Genomic DNA, 16,207 nt, shown 5'->3' with positions numbered 1-16,207 from the left:
CATGTTTCTCCCAAAAAGCATAAGAAGCAGCGTCATCATGAATCTCGGCGCCGTTTGGAGTGGAGCCGATCGAGGTCTCGATCTTCACGATGCCAGAAGACATGGGAGATGAGTCCTACTGTCACGCCTCAGCAGGAGAGTCCGGAGTTGTCACTGGTCCCTTCAGTTTTTGAGGTCGCTCAAAGTAGCCCTCACTTTTCGCCGGTGCCGAGGGATCCTGATGTTCTGCAGGCAAACTATTGGACTTGGGTTAATTCTTTTGAGTGTGTGTGTTCCTCATTTATTGCCTGTGTGTGTACAACAAATGTTTAACACTACCCTCTGACAAGCCTACTGCTCAACTACACCACCAAAAAATAGAGCATTCAAATTATCTAATTTTCCCACTATCAACCTCTAAGGGGAACCCTTAGACTCTGTGCACACTATCTCTCACTTTGAGATAGTATATTCAGAGCCAACTTCCTACATACATCAAAATAGAACCTCATATATTGTAAATGTGAGGGTGTCACACATTATTTCCATGAATAGTAGTGAGCTGCTCCCGTGTTACAATAATGGAAAGACCACCCTATCCCTGAAAATGAGATGTTAAAACTTTTAGAATGTAGACCAGTGTGCCAGTGACCTGGCCAAAGAGCAAAAGGCAGAATGGGAAGGGGAACAGGGTCATAGAGAAGCAATCACCAGGAGAAAGTAGAGAAAAAAATGAACCTGCAAGGATAAAATAAGGATAAAGGAAGAGTAGGACGGTAGAAGAAAATGGGATAAGGTGAAACCAAGTAAGTCTTGTTTGCCTTGGAACTGAGCAGCCCTATATTTAACATGGGCGGTTATAATACATTCAATGGCAAGATTTTTTTGGCACCACGTGCCATACTCACAAATTCATCTCAACTCCCAGCCCGTCCTCCTTGTGTAACATTGCAACCAATTAACGAACATCACAAAAAAGTCATACTCACACTTGTACTTAGCTGTCCGTCCCTTGCCCCCTCCCAACTTGTTGCCAAGTTTTGATGCAGCTTTAACTGAAGTTCACTGGCTTCCTGGTAAGCTGGTCCCCAGTGCCAGTCTTTCCCCAAAACAAGACACCCGATCCCTTGATCCCAAGTGATAAGGCTCTGTAGCACCCTTCTAAGTCCCATAGTAAGTGTTACCTAGAGTGCCTCGGTACTGCAGAGGGTCGCTAAGAGCTGTAGCAGAACTTGTTCTTCTCTAAGGGACCCAGCACTGACCTCATGCAGACTGCTTGACAAGGTGCCCCCTAAAAGTGAAAACGCAACATAAATTATGGACTGTGTGCCATGTCCCCAAAACATTGCATGTAATATTTGTAAGTCACCCCTATAGCAGGCCTTATAGCCCTAAGGCATGGTGCATATTATTATATGCGTGGTCATATCTGCAAGAGAAGATATGCCCCTGCTAGGTCTGTCGTTTCTTAGATATATTAGGTGAACAGGGAATCCATTTTAGTTGGCCACTGATTAATACGAGTTGCCCAGCTCCATGATGTCTTTAATGAAAATAGGGATGTTGAACCTCTCAGGTTTTATAAGCCCTGGCGATGGATTTATTAATGCACGCATCCAGAGTGTACCTTACAGTTTCCTCCTGAAAACATAACAACTGCTTCTGAGCTAACTGACCAGTTCTAGCCAGTTTGCCACCAACAGACTAGAGTGAGATCCAGGGGTGAGATCCTTTGCTCTTTGGAGGTCAGACACAAAGCTTCTCAGGGTGAGGTGTTGGACACCCCTTCCCATAGCATGATCTGCATTCTGAGACAGATCTAGTCTCTGAAAGGGAGATGCCCACCCCCAGACCCCATCTGGCACCTGGATATTCAGGAACATTAGCTATGTAGGAGGCATTTTGCATTTCGAGGCTGGACACACCCCTAGGGTGACCAGCCCGAAATGGACACAGTCTAGGAAATTCTACTTGTGTCTGGTGGAATTTAGGACCTCTGGACATGGTGTTGCCCACTCCCCACAGAAAGTGGTCATCTACAGGGTGTTGTGACTCCAGGGTATGTAGCTGTAGCAAAGTACCCTTATTGTGGCATGGTTACCCCCACTTTTTGCTTGTCAGTATGCTAACCAGGACCCCAGTTACTGTGCACTCCCCCTGTACATTTGTTTGCTATGCCTTCATACCTCCCACATTTGCATACTGGTGCCCCCATGTAAGTCCCTAGTATATGGTGCCCAGGGCGGGGAGACACCAGGGGTTCCCCATGGGCTGCAGCATGTTATGCCACCCATGGGGACCTATGTAAAATGTGTTTGCAGGGCTGGCATTGCAGCCTGCATGTAAAGGTGCATGCACCCTTTCACTGAAGATCACTGCACCAGGTCCCTGTAAGTCACTCCTAAGGCAGGGCCTCCTAGCCCAGAGGGCCTGCTGCAAGTACCGATGTCGGAGGGCACCCCTGCATGAGCAGAGATTCTCCCACAGACTCATCTCCATTTTCCTGGACTTCATTAGTGCGGGGATGCCATTTCACGCTTGTACTGGACATAGGTCACTACCTTTGCCAGCTACATAAGGGTAACTCTGAACATGGGCATGTTTGTTATCAAACGTTTCCGACTTGTAGTCCAGGAAGGCAGAACAAAAGAATTTCCTTTAGGTGACGGAGTCAAAACCCTTTGACTTTGGGTATAAAAAAGGTGTTAAATGACTTGTCAGGGGTAGCCTCGCCAAGCCACTGGTATGCTTTGATGGCCACCATTGGTGCCATCCTCTCATAAAACCAATCTGCACCAGTTGAGGGACCCCTAATCCCTGCTCTGTCCTGGAACTGAACAATGGAAATGGGAATGACCACTCCCCTGTCTATCACCACCCCAGATGGCCCTTTGATTCTGCCATCTTGACCTTAGGGTGGGCAGAGGCCTCTGGGGGCATCTTAGTGGCCATGTGGTTAGGTGACCAGTTCCCCTTCCAGGGCTATTTAGGGTCTTCCTCATGGGTGGATTCCCAGATTCGACATGCAAGACTCCAGCAGGAATCATCTGCATCGTTTACTGAAACTTCTGGCCTCTCGAACCGCAGCTGGACTCCACAGGGACCTACAGTCCGCATCTACAGCTACGCCTCTGCTCTCCAACATTGTTTCTCTGGCTTCTTCTAGCAACTGCAACATTTCCCTGGCTGTGCATCATATGAGGGTGGCGAGTCTTCAGTCTGCCCTAAGAAGCAAACTTCCCGTGGAATTAAAGAGTCGCTCCTGTGCATCTGCAGGCATTCTGCTGCAATGATGACCGGCTGCATGGATCTCCTCTTCTATGGATTTTGTGGATCCTGCATCACAGTTGGTGGTCCTTTGTGTCCTCCCTACCAGCTGTCCAACTTGGGTGAAGGTAGGACCTTCCCTTCTCCATGCATAGTGTCTCTTGCAACTGACAAGGCTTGATGGCACCGCCTCCAGGGGAACTTCAGTCTTTGTGTTGCTCCTGTCCACATCACTCTTCCCTGTGACGCTCAGCCCTTTGCATGGTTATTCAGCGACGTGGGACTCCTTTTTAAGTGTCCTGCATGGGCCTCACCGTGACTCCTGTGCTCCTTGCCTGCGAGTCATCTGTGTGGGCTGCATCTTCTTCTTTGGACTCTCCGCACTGCCGAGGGTCGCTACGGACATCCCCTGTGGGTTTAGTTCCCTCTCCTCCTCACTTGGCCTTCCTGGACCCCAACAGCTCCACTGCTAGCAACTGCGACATTTTCCTTTTTCAGGTCTTGTATGTGTTTTTTTCACTCCACAGACTGACTGCAATCCTTCATCCAGCGTGGGACGTCGACCGCATCAGCCAGGAACTCTTCACCTGCCCCAGTGTTGACAGTCTTCTTTCCACCGTCGACCAACTCCTGCATCCACCTAACACCAACACCACCCCACCCCCACTCCCCCTGGTCTAGAGTTTTGTCTGCTGTTTTTCAGTGTTCTCAATTGCTTTTTAAGCCTATTCCTGATTGTTACTGTACATGTGTAGTATGTTTACTTACCTACAATTAGAGTATTGCCTAACTAGTGTTTGTATTACTCTAATAAGAGCCTCTATTTTCGTAGCACTGAGTGCCTTCTTTCATTTGTGTAAGTGCTGTATGACTACAGTGGTATTGCATGAGAGCTTTGCGTGTCTCCTAAATAAGCCTTGGCTACTTATCCACAGCTACCTTTAGAGAGCCTGGCTTCCTTGACACTGACTCCACTTCACTCATAAGGGATACATGGACCTTGTATAAGGTGATCATACCATAGGTAGTTAGCACACACCAGGCCAGATTCCTACAGTACTCCAGTGATTTCTACCCTTCACTCTCAATACCGGTTCCCCTAAATTGACTATTTAGGGGAACCACTGATACAAGATTGTAGGAAGATGGCTCTGGATATGCTATATCAAATTGAAATATAGTCTGTACAGGGATTCACCAGAGTTTAGAGGCAACAAATATGATACTAATGCTGTTTTGTTGTACTGTGGTCGAGCAGTTAGGCTTATCAGAGGGTAGTGCAAAGCATTTTTTGTACACACAGGTAATAAATGAAGCATGCTCTCAAAGCCCTAATTTCAGGGCAATTCTTTTTAGATACCAAAACTTGTTTTTGTCCATTTATTTCTAGAACCACAAGATTCAATTTGCAAGGAAAGCACATTTACAAGTAAGTATCCAAAATATGTATCAATACCTATTTGTTTTAATTTGGCAATATAAATGGCTTATTTGAATATAGCACATATGTTTTAAAAGTTGACACACTGCAATTTTCAGGAACAGTTCCGTAGGGAATAAAAGAAAGTACAGTTATGGCGGTAAGTACCAGACCTACAGTTCCATTCTCTGGGGGTTATAATACCATGGGTCTGAGTTTGAGTTAGTGCCAAGCACCCTCCACCAGCCACACGGGGCTGGCTTTATGCAGAGGTCAACGTTGCTGCCGGGTTTTACAGTGGGAACCTATGGCGACTGGGGGCACTCAGAATCAGGCCTGCTTCTAGGTAAGAAGCCTGATCATTTGAGGCTCACCACCGGGTGTTAGAATTCCTGCAGGGTGGAGGTGTGAAGCACGGACACAGTGTCTGCTTTGTTTCTGGCCTACGAGAGCACAAAAGCTCTCACCCCATGGAATCAGAAACTTGTCTGTTCGTGGTAGGCTGGCGCAGACCCGTCAGTCCTGCATTAAAGGAATGGGTAAATACAGGGAGCATCTCTAAGATGCCCTCTGAGTGCATGTTTCAATAAAACCAGCACTGGCATCAGTTTGGGTTTATTGTGCTGACAAGTTTGATACCAAACATTCTAGACTTTAGTTTATGGATCTGTGGAATTCATAATGACAAACTCCCAGCCCATATACTTAATATGGCCCCACTAGACTTACAATGTCTAAGAATGACTTAGACACTTAGGGCATATTGTTCATGCAGGTATGCCCTCACCTATGGTATAGTGCACCCTCCCTTAGGGCTGTAAAGCCTGCTTGAGTGTTGACTTACGTATACCATCGGCAGTGGTTCGTGGTGTGGCACACTGAGAGGTGCAATGTCGAATTTGCCTTTTTCTCAGCACCAGCGCGCACAAGCTGCAATGGCAATGTGCATGTGCTAGGTGAGTGGTCCCCAGGGTGGCATAAGTCATGCTGCAGCACTTGGGGACTTTCCAGTTAACAGGGCCCTTGGTACCGTGGGTACTTTTTACAAGGGACTTAACTGTGTACCAAGGGTGTGCTGTTTTGTGGACACAATGCTACAGTTTTGGGAAAGCACACTAGTGCTGGGGCCTGGTTAGCAGGATCCCATCACGCTCTGTCAAGTTATCACCAATATCAGACAAAAAGTGGGGGGCAACCATGCCAACAAGGCCACTTTCCTACACAGATTCTCTGACTTTCTTCCATGACACAAAAGGAGTGTGCAACAAGACTGCAAAACCATAGACCTAAGAAGCACGACTGACGTGGTGCCAAGCCTGCTGCGCCTGGCCCTTGAGGAGCATCTGACCTGTCCTGCCATTGCAGGTTCCAAAAATCAGGGAGCGCTGTCCGTGCTTCACAAATCACCAAGAAGAACTCTTTTGGATTACAGGAGCTGCTGCCCTGCATCTGCAGGCACCCAAGGAAGAACCATGAGGACCTTGACTGCCAAAAACCCAACACTGGGCAACATCACTGCAGCTGAGCTGCCTAGCCCGAGTTGAAGTGGTCCAGTGGTGTCACCATGGTCCCCAGACACAGCCTACCCAGAGCTTGCCCTATGTGGACTTCCTGACAGCGTTTGCAGCCTGATTCTGCAGACCCCTAGCAACAGTGAGTGACAAAGACCCCATGTCTCAGGACACCTCTGCACCCGTCTGCCCTGGGCCTAGGAGAAGAGGACCAAGGCTGTCCCCACATCTCTCTGCCTCGTGAGACCTGAGGCCACTTGTTGGCTTGTTCGGACTAAACCCCAAGTCGATGCCTATAGACTGGTTCTGCGGGGCACCTTACAACCACAAGGAACTCCAGCACCAGACCTGATGCGATAAAACACCACTGCACCTGCACCCCACAGCCTGAGGTGAAGTGGATCGGTGGTGTCACTACGTGCCTAAGGGTCTCAAGGTTCGAAACCCACGTGGGTTCCTCTGATGTGGACTCCCAATCCATCCCTCAAGCAACTTTGTGACCAAACCGGTCCCCATAGACTTACATGGGGCACTTGACGCTGAGCTGTACCCATGCACCCTGCTGCCTGAGGTGAATGGTCCGTGTGGACGAAGTCCAGGAGATTGATCACGTAAGTCGCTTTACTATACCTGTATGCAGTGCTAGTTCTTCCTTCATAGGATAACTTTACCACATCTGAAAAATGCACTGTATCAAGTTTTGCAAGCTGTAAAAATTAATAAATCAAAATATCAGACTTTATATAAAAGTACATGTTATTACTATAAATTAGTGTGATTTCTTTCAGTGTGTGTCTCACTTACCGTAGGAGTCGCTTGACCACACTACTGAAAAAAGGAGCATTTGGGATGTAATTTGTTCCTCTGATTGCTTTGACTTTTTGTGCAGTGTACCTCGTTTTGGTTCACTATATATGCTGCTTCCTACAATACTCACATACTCATGCACCCAGTAATACACCCACAGAGGCACTCGTGAACTCACACAGACCTGCTCAGAGAATCCCCAAGCACTCACACTCACTGAGGTACTCATGCGCACACTCAGAGCCACTCAGACTCAGCGACTCGTGCCCCAACTGAGTCTCTCAGACCCAGAGACCGGTAACTCCGCTCTGCACAAGTTGCCCTTGCTGCCACCCCTAGAATTGGTAACAATGCAGCCAGAGGGAGATCCTTTTCCTACATCGCAGCACAGACCTGGAACATGCTACCTCGCCAACTCAGTCAGTCCCCCTTTGTAGGAAGCTCATTCTTTATATACTATATCAAAATGACATGCACAGACTCCAGGTGTTCCACAGAGGCTAAAGTAGATACTACAAATGCATTACACACAGACACAATAGAAGAAGCACACACTTAATGACTAAACTACAGACCAATAGGTTTTTATATAGAAAAATAAATTTTGTTTATTTCTAGAATCACAAGATTCTCTTTGCATGTAATTACATCAATAGATATTATTTCACATATATATCAATAATAATACTTTGAATGGAATTCATATAGCATACAGTTTTTGAATAAATGCCAATAAAGCTATTTTAAATGTTGACACTGCAATTTTCAGGACACATCCTTGGGGAAGAAACTAAAGCACAGTTTTAGAGGTAAGTACTTGACTTAACAGTTTCAGTCTCTGGGGCTTAGGAAGTCCACAGCTGGGGGTTCAAGTGAACCCCAAGCTCCCAGCAACACTGGGCCGTTCGGGTGCAGAGGTCAAATTTGAGCCATTTTAAAGTGGGCTCCCACGGAGACAGGGTGCACTGTGAATCAGATCTCCCAGCAGATAAGTACCTGTTCTTTGGTGGGCAGACCTGGGGGTAGGAGGGGGAGGGTTAGAGGGGCACTGTTGGGGCCACAAGGAGGCATCAAACGCACACCCTCAGTGGCACTATGGCAGCTGGGTGCAGGATGCAAACAAGGCATTGGGTTTCCAATGGATCTCTGTGAGGAGACCCCGGGGGTCACTCAGATGCTGCATGTGAGGACCAGGGGGTCCCCTGGAGCAAACCCTAAGCTAGACAGGGAGGAATGTACCTGTGCTGGAGGTCGGGTTCTCGGGGGGCTGCGGGTGCAGTGGTCTTTTAGGCATCTGTAGGAGGCTGGCCTTCTATGCAGTGTGCAAAACTAGGCACACTATGCAGTGGGTCCAGGCGACCACACTTTGGTTTCCAGGAGCAAACATTAGACCACCTAATGCTACAATTTTTAAGGTAGCTGGTCGAGCAGTTACGCTAATCCAGGAGATGTGCTAAGCATTTGTTGCACTCACAAATCCAATCATGCACCACACACACTCAATGAATAACTCGAGACCAGAGTTTATAAAAATACTTCAGTTTTATTTAATTTTTAAGACCAAGATCTTTCAAATACTTTTTTAGATATTAGTTTTAAAAGTTGTAATAAAGTTAGTCTTTCTGCCCATAATTACGCATCATTGGAATCAATGTACAGTTACCATTCAAAATCGTACAATTAAGTTACCAGTCTCTTGTGTTTTTTTTTTTTTTTTTTTTTTTTTTGCAGGGTAGTCGCAGCAGTCAGTAGGCACCTTGTACCAGCCGGAGAGCCTCTTGCGGCTCCCATTTCCGGCGGGAGCAGTGTAGGAAACGCTTTTGGCACATGGCCACCTGTAGGGGCCACTTGGAAAAGATGGTTTCTGGGGGTCCCCTTGGGCTGTCGAGGTCGCAAGGGTTTGGGGATCAGTGGAGCACAGCTGGTTCCTTGTTGCGGGCGCAGAGCGGCCGGATGCGGGGTGAGATCCAGAGCTGTGCGCAACTGAGTCCTTTTGGAGGTGAGTCTCTCTGGCTGCTTACAGGACACTGTGAGCATTCTGGTGGTAGGTCCCAGGGTGTTATTAAAGTCCCTCTACAGGAGCTTCCTCCGGATCCTTTCAGCTCTTGGGGAGCTGGTTTGAGGTTGTCCCAGGGAATTGGCGTAGCTCGGCCACTGGAGGGCACAGTGCCACCAATCTTGGCACACTTGTAGGTCACGTCCGGGACGGTAGTTAGTGTGTCGTGGGGTCCGGCTGCAAATTCCGGTTGTGGACATATCGGCCAGCCAGTGAAGCGACCTTCACTGGCTTATTGGATCTTGCTTGGTTTTTGAGTGGTGCCTCCACTCAAAAGGGATATCTGGGGTGATTCTTTAAGCCTGGATATTACCTGGGTTTCTCGGGCTCGGTCCAGTGTCCAGCTCCTCCACAGCAGCAATTTGCAGGTCCTGGGTGCAGCAGGCAGGGTTTGGTGCCTTTTCTTGTGCAACAGGTCTGTAGTTCTTTTGCTTTGGATCTTCTTTGGTGCAGATCTTCTTTGTATTTTGAAATCTGATTTCTTGTTCTAGGGATGTCAAATAAATACAGAATTTAGTGGGCGTTCTAGGGGAAACCTGGTAATGTCCAATGGGACACTTACCTATGGGTGGCTCCACCCACTTTAGTGTCCACTTCCTTTGGGAAGGGTGACTTCCCTAAACTGGATTAGCTAGTTTCCTTCATTTCAAGATAGAGGAAACTGAATTTGAGGGTCCACTTCGCAGACAACACCTTAGAGGTGGTGCATGCTAGGCCGCCACTCCTAATCTTTGTGTGGTTTCCCACCTTTGCTCACTCAAAAAGTGGGTGTTTTGCAAAGTGGCAACCCCTCAGATGCTAGCAGCAGGCCTGGAGGATCGAGTTTCAGGGGCTGTAGCCCTTTGAAGCTCACTACCGGGGTTTTGCACGTTCCTGGGGGAGTGGGTGGTTAGCTCCTCCACCAAGGGAGGGCATTGGTTTACGAACCAGGGAGACTGGGCTCTCCACCAAGGTTTGTATATGGACTGTGTGGGTGTGGCAGGCTGGATGAAACCAGTCAGAAAATATGCCAGGATAGTTGGCTTTTGCAGGGGACACCTCTAAGATGATCCCTGGGTGCATTTTATTATAAATCCAGTACTGGTACCAGTTTGAATTTATCATTCGGAGTGGTTTGATACCAAACAACCCAGGGTTCAGAGTAGCCATTATTTTGCTGGGAATCTCGTGTTGGCCAGTGTCCAGCACATACATTAAAATGGCAGCTCTATTCACTCACTATATCCCAGGTTTGCCAGGGACACGGTGGGAACATACTGCTCATTCAGCTGTGCCCTCACATATAGTATGGAGTAACCTGCCTAAGGTCTGTAAGGCCTGCTATAGGGGTGTCTTACCCATAGTTAATGCAGTGTACGGTGGACCGGGCACACAGGTAGTGTGCCAAGTAGAGTTTGTATTTTAGGTTTGCAGCAGGAGACTGTCTGCTATGACAGTGCTGTGCACATCTTGATGCATGTCCCTTGAGGTTGTCACAATCAGTGCCACTGCCACCAGGGGCTTATCCAAAGTACTGCATGCCCTGGGTACCTAAGTACCTTTTTACTAGGGACTTGTAGTGATAGCTAAAGATGTATCCAATCACTTTTAAAATGTTTTAGGGAAAGAACACTGGTACCGGGAACCTAGTTAGCAGGATCCCAGTGCACTCCAGTCCAAGTTGCATTCGGAAACCAGGCAAAAATGTGGGGGAGTACTGCAATAAGGTGCCAGTCTCTCACAGTGCGGGTATATTCATCCAGTGCTTTCGCGTTCAGGGGTCGGGGTCCTCGGTCTTCCCTCTGTAGGCATCTTTGTGGGGGGGTCGAAAGGTCAACCCAGGGTGGGCACTTGCTCACAATCACCTGATGATTCTTTAGCTGGTTGGGCCACGTGGTCACCGGCCGTAGGGTGTCTGGTGCAGGGTGGTCAGGACTCGCGTGTCTGGAGGTGTGCCAGAGTCCCTGGATGTTTCCTTCTTGGACAGGGTCACTGTCCACTGCAGTTCTTGGTCCTTTTGGGTGCAGGACAGACTTATATAACTTGGTCGAGGTGGCTGGCCCCGCTGGATGCCTCACTGTTTTTGTGCAGCTTTTTTGAGGCAGTCAGTTGTCGTTGTCTTCTCTGCTGGGGGTTCAGCTCAGCAGTCCTTCTTCTTTCTTGTCAGGTCAGCCTGAATCTCATGAGCTGGGTTCAGGTAAGCCCTTAAATCCTGGATTTAGGGGGGTTACAGGGGTCAGAGGGCAGTAGCCAATGGCTACTGTCCCAGAGGGTGGCTACACCCCGTTCTTGTGTCCACTACCTTTGGGGAGGGGGACGCAAACCTAACCCTATTGGTTTCTGTTCTCCAAACTAAGATGGATGATTCTGCAGGAAGGGGGGGGGGGGGGGCAACCTCCGCTCTGGACACCCTAGGGATGGCCCTAGCTTTAGATGGCAGGGGGAGGGGGGAGTTTTGGGGGGGGTCACTCCTCCCTGCTTTCCATAATTTTCCTGATCACCTTGCTGCCAAAAGTGGGGCTTTGTCCGTGTGTGGACAACTCCACTAGCTGGAGTGCCCCATGGCACTGTAACAAGAGGCTTCAGCCTTTGAGGCTCACCATCAGCTCCTGCAGGTGTGATATTGGAAAGGGCCCTTTTTGCAGGGTTATCCCCAAACGTTTTGCTGCCTTCCTACAATATTTTTCTGGTCCGTTTTTGACGGTTTATTGTCTGTGCACTTCACCACTTCTAATCAGTGCGCAAGTGCTCCCTATAGAGCTTGTACCGTTTGGTTTATCCATGAGTGTCATATTTGATTTACTGGTAAGTCCCTAGTAAAGTGCACTAGAGTTGCCCAGGGACTGTAAATCAAATGCTACTAGTGGGCCTGCAGCACATTAGTAGCCCTGTAACCATGGCTCGGACCTGCCACTACAGTGTCAGTGTGTGCAGTTTTAAACTGCCAATTCGACTTGGCAAGCTTACCCACTTGCCAGGCCTAAACCTTCCCTTTTTACTACTTGTCAGGCACCCCGAAGGTAGGCCCTTGGTAGCCTCATGGGCAGGTTGCAGTGTATGTTTAAGGGAGTACATATATGTAGGACCTTGACTCTGTATATACTATTTCAAATTGAGAAGTAGTGTGCACAGAGTGCAAGGGTTCCCCTTAGAGGTAAGATAGTGGCAAAAAGAGATAATTCTAATGCTCTATTTTGTAGTAGTGTGGTCGAGCAGTAGGCTTATTAGAGGGTAGTGTTAAGCATTTGTTGTACACACACAGGCAATAAATGAGGAACACACACTCAAAGACTTACTCCAGGCCAATAGGTTTTTATATTGAAAAATAGCTTTTCTTAGTTTATTTTAAGAACCACAGGTTCAAGATTTACATCAAACACTTTAAATGCAAGGTACTTCACATAGATACTTTAGGAACTTTGAATAAACACAATATCATGTACAGTCTTTGTAGAAATGGCAATAAGCTATTTTAAGTGGACACAGTGCAAAAATCAACAGTTCCTGGGGGAGGTAAGTAAAGGTTAGTTTTGGAGATAAGACAGACACTTACAAGTCTCAAGTTTGGGGCATAGGCAGCCCACCATTGGGGTTTCAAGGCAACCCCAAAGTTACCACACCAGCAGCTCAGGGCTAGTCACGTGCACAGGAAAGAGGTATCCAAAACACATAGGCGTCTATGGGGAACAGGGGTGCTCCGGTTCCAGTCTGCCAGCAGGTAAGTACCTGCGTCCTCTGGGGGGGGCAGACCACGGGGTTTTGTAGAGCACCGGGGGGGGACACGAGAAGGCACACAAGGTACACCCTCAGTGGCACAGGGGCGGCCGGGTGCAGTGAGTAAAGCAGGCATCGTTTTTTAGGTTGAAATCAATGGAGGAACCGGGGTGGGGGGGGGTCACTCTAGCGTTGCAGGCAGGCTCAGCGGGGGCTTCTCGGGACAGCCACCACCTGGGTGGGCTCGGCAGAGGGTCACCTGGGAGTCGCTCCTGCACTGAGGTTAGATTCCTTCAGGTCCTGGGGGCTGCGCGTGCAGTGTTGGTTCCAGGCGTCTGGTCCCTTGTTACAGGCAGTCGTGGTCAGAGGGAGCCTCTGTATTCTCTCTGCAGGGGTCACTGTGGGGGCCCAGGGGGTCGTCTCTGGCTACTCACAGGCTTGCAGTCGCCGGGGAGTCCTCTCTGTGGTGTTGGTTCTCTGCATCTCGAGCCGGGGACGTCTGGTGCAGAGTGTAGTGTCTCACGCTTCCGGCAGGAAATGTGCAATCTTTGGAAGTTGTTTCTTTGTTGCAAATAAGTAGCTGGTTTTGAACAGGGCTCCTGTTCACAGGAGGTTCTTGGTCCTTAGGTTCAGGGCAGTCCTCTGAGGCTTCAGAGGTCGCTGGTCCCTGTCGGATGCGTCGCTGTCGCAGTTTTCTTTGAGTCCGGCGACAGGCCGGTACGGCTGGGTCGAAAGCAGTTGTCGTCTCCGTCTTGTCTGCAGGGCTTCAGGTCAGCAGTCCTTCTTGGTTTAGGTTGCAGGAATCTAGTTTCCCAGGTTCTGGGGAGCCCCTAAATACTGAATTTAGGGGTGTGTTTAGGTCTGGGAGGGCAGTAGCCAATGGCTACTGTCCTGGAGGGTGGCTACACCCTCTTTGTGCCTCTTTGCAGTGGGGAGGAGGGCACATCCCTAATCCTATTGGGGAATCCTCCAAACTCAAGATGGAGGATTTCTAAAGGCAGGGGTCACCTCAGCTCAGGACACCTTAGGGGCTGTCCTGACTGGTGGGTGGCTCCTCTTTGTTTTCCTCATTATCTCCTCCAGCCTTGCCGCCAAAAGTAGGGGCAGTGGCCGGAGGGGCGGGCATCTCCACTAGTTGAGATGCCCTGTGGTGCTGTAACAAAAGGGGTGAGCCTTTGAGGCTCACCTCCAGGTGTTAACAGTTCCTGCAGGGGGAGGTGAGAAGCACTTCCACCCAGTACAGGCTTTGTTCATGGCCAGCAACATGTCTCGTCTGTCGCAGGCTGGCAAAAACTAGTCCGCCTACACTAGAATTCTGGTCGGCATTCAGGTGGCATCTCTAAGATGCCCTCTGGGTGTATGTTACAATAAATTGCACACTGGCATCAGTGTGCATTTATTGTGCTGATAAGTTTGATACCAAACTTCCCAGATTTCAGTGTTACCATTATGGAACTGTGGAGTTCATGTTTGACCAACTCCCAGACCATATACTCTTATGGCTACCCTGCACTTACAATGTCTAAGGTTTTGCTTGGCCACTGTATGGGCATAGTACTTATGCCCTCACCTGTAGTAGAGTGCACCCTGCCTTAGGGCTGTAAGGCCTGATAGAGGGGTGACTTACCTATGCCACAGGCAGTGGGAGGTAGGCATGGCACTCTGAGGGGAGTCCTATGTTGACTTAGTCATTTTCTCCCCACCAGCACACAAGCTGTGAAGCAATGGGCATTAGGGGCAATAGGATTAGGGATGTGCCCTCCTCCCCACAGGGAAGAGGCACAAAGAGGGTGTAGCCACCCTCCAGGACAGTAGCCATCGGCTACTGCCCTCCCAGACCTAAACACACCCACAAATTTAGTATTTAGGGGCACTCCAGAACCTAGGAAACTAGATTCCTGCAACCTGAAGAAACGAGGAGGACCGCTGACCTACAAGCCTGCAGAGAAGACTGGCGACCACAACTGCTTTATCCCCAGCCCTACCGGCCTGTCTCCAACTTCGAAAACCTACAACCAGCGGCGCATCCATCAGGGAACAGCGACCTCTGAAGCCTCAAAGGACTGCCCTGGATTAAAGGACCAAGAAACTCCCTTGAACAACGGCCCTGTTCAAAACCAGCTACTTCTTTGCAACAAAGAAGCAACTTTCAAAGACTTCACGTTTCCCGCCGGAAGTTTGAGACTTCACACTCTGCACCCGACGCCCCCGGCTCAAGATCCAGAGAACAAAAACTACAGGGAGGACTACCCGGTGTCTGCAAGCCAGTGAGTGACAAGAGACGACCCCTCCCTGAGCCCCCACAGCGATGCCTGCAGAGAATCCAGAAGCGCCCCCTGACCGCGACCTCCAACAAGGGTCCGGCGCCTGGAACCAACACTGCACCCTCAGCACCCAGGACCTGAAGGAACCAAACTTCAGCGCAGGAGTGACCCCCAGGTGACCCTCTCCCTTGTCCAGGTGGTGGCTGTCCCAAGAACCACCTGCCTGCACCACTAGAGTGACCCCCAGGTCCCTCCATTGAAACCAGAAGCCTGCTTTGCACACTGCACCCGGCTGGCCCTGTGCTGCCGAGGGTGTATTTTGTATGCCTACTTGTGCGCCCAATCCTCCCTCCCTTCCCCCCTTCCATCCCCCCCCCCAGTCTGCCCCTAAGGACGCAGGTACTAAATTGCTGGCAGACTGGAACCAGAGCACCCCTGTTCTCCATAGGCACCTATGTGTTTTGGGCACCACTTTGACATCTGCACCTGACTGGCCCTGAGCTGCTGGTGTGGTAACTTTGGGGTTGCCTTGAACCCCCCAGCGGTGGGCTGCCTATGCCCCAGAACTGAGACTTGAAAGTGTTTTACTTTCCTCCTAATCTAACCTTTACTTACCTCCCCCAGGAACTGTTGATGTTTGCACTGTCCATTTTGAAAATAGCTTATTGCCATTTTTGCAAACACTGTATATGATAGTGCTTTTATTCAAAGTTCCTAAAGTATCTAAGTGAAGTACCTTACATTTAAAGTGTTAACTGTAAATCTTGAACCTGTGGTTCTTAAAATAAACTATGAAAATATTTTTCAATATAAAAACCTATTGGACTGGAGTAAGTCTTTGTTCCTCATTTATTGCCTGTGTGTGTACAACAAATGCTTAAGAGTACTCTCTGATAAGCCTACTGCTCGACCACACTCCCACAAATAGTGCATTAGTATTATCTGATTTTGCCACCTTCTTACCTGTAAGGGGAAACCTTGGGATTTGTGCAGACTATTTCATACTTTGAAATAGTATACACAGAGCCAACTTCCTACACATGGCCCCAGAGGTTCACACTCCTACTAAAGTCTTCTGCCCACCTCAAGGACCAATAGGTTTTGTGAATCCTAAGGACTTGCGGTTCTTACTCCCTATCAGTTGGTGGATACTGCTCAGAACTCCGAGGCTACAGCTCACTGTTAGGTGCCTTTGAATTCCAGCTCATCT

The 16,207-nt window shown here is 49.0% G+C and overlaps 1 long non-coding RNA gene across 3 annotated transcripts in view; it reads left to right on the top strand.

The window, feature by feature from the left end:
• LOC138301437 (uncharacterized) overlaps positions 1 to 16,207 on the top strand; it is a 75,346-nt gene that overhangs the window by 37,512 nt on the left and 21,627 nt on the right. For 2 of the 3 annotated variants that reach the window (XR_011205108.1, XR_011205107.1), the window contains one exon: positions 4,637 to 4,675. This is a non-coding gene — a long non-coding RNA (uncharacterized lncRNA). Of the gene's footprint in view, positions 1 to 4,427; positions 4,676 to 16,207 lie in introns of those variants that run through there. The other variant, XR_011205106.1, reaches the window with a different exon arrangement.

The sequence above is a fragment of the Pleurodeles waltl genome, chromosome 6 (assembly GCF_031143425.1).
Source record: "Pleurodeles waltl isolate 20211129_DDA chromosome 6, aPleWal1.hap1.20221129, whole genome shotgun sequence".
NCBI classification, from domain to species: domain Eukaryota; kingdom Metazoa; phylum Chordata; class Amphibia; order Caudata; family Salamandridae; genus Pleurodeles; species Pleurodeles waltl.
The sequence above is the reverse complement of the archived record's forward strand: the minus strand, read 5'-3'. Positions and strand labels throughout refer to the sequence as shown.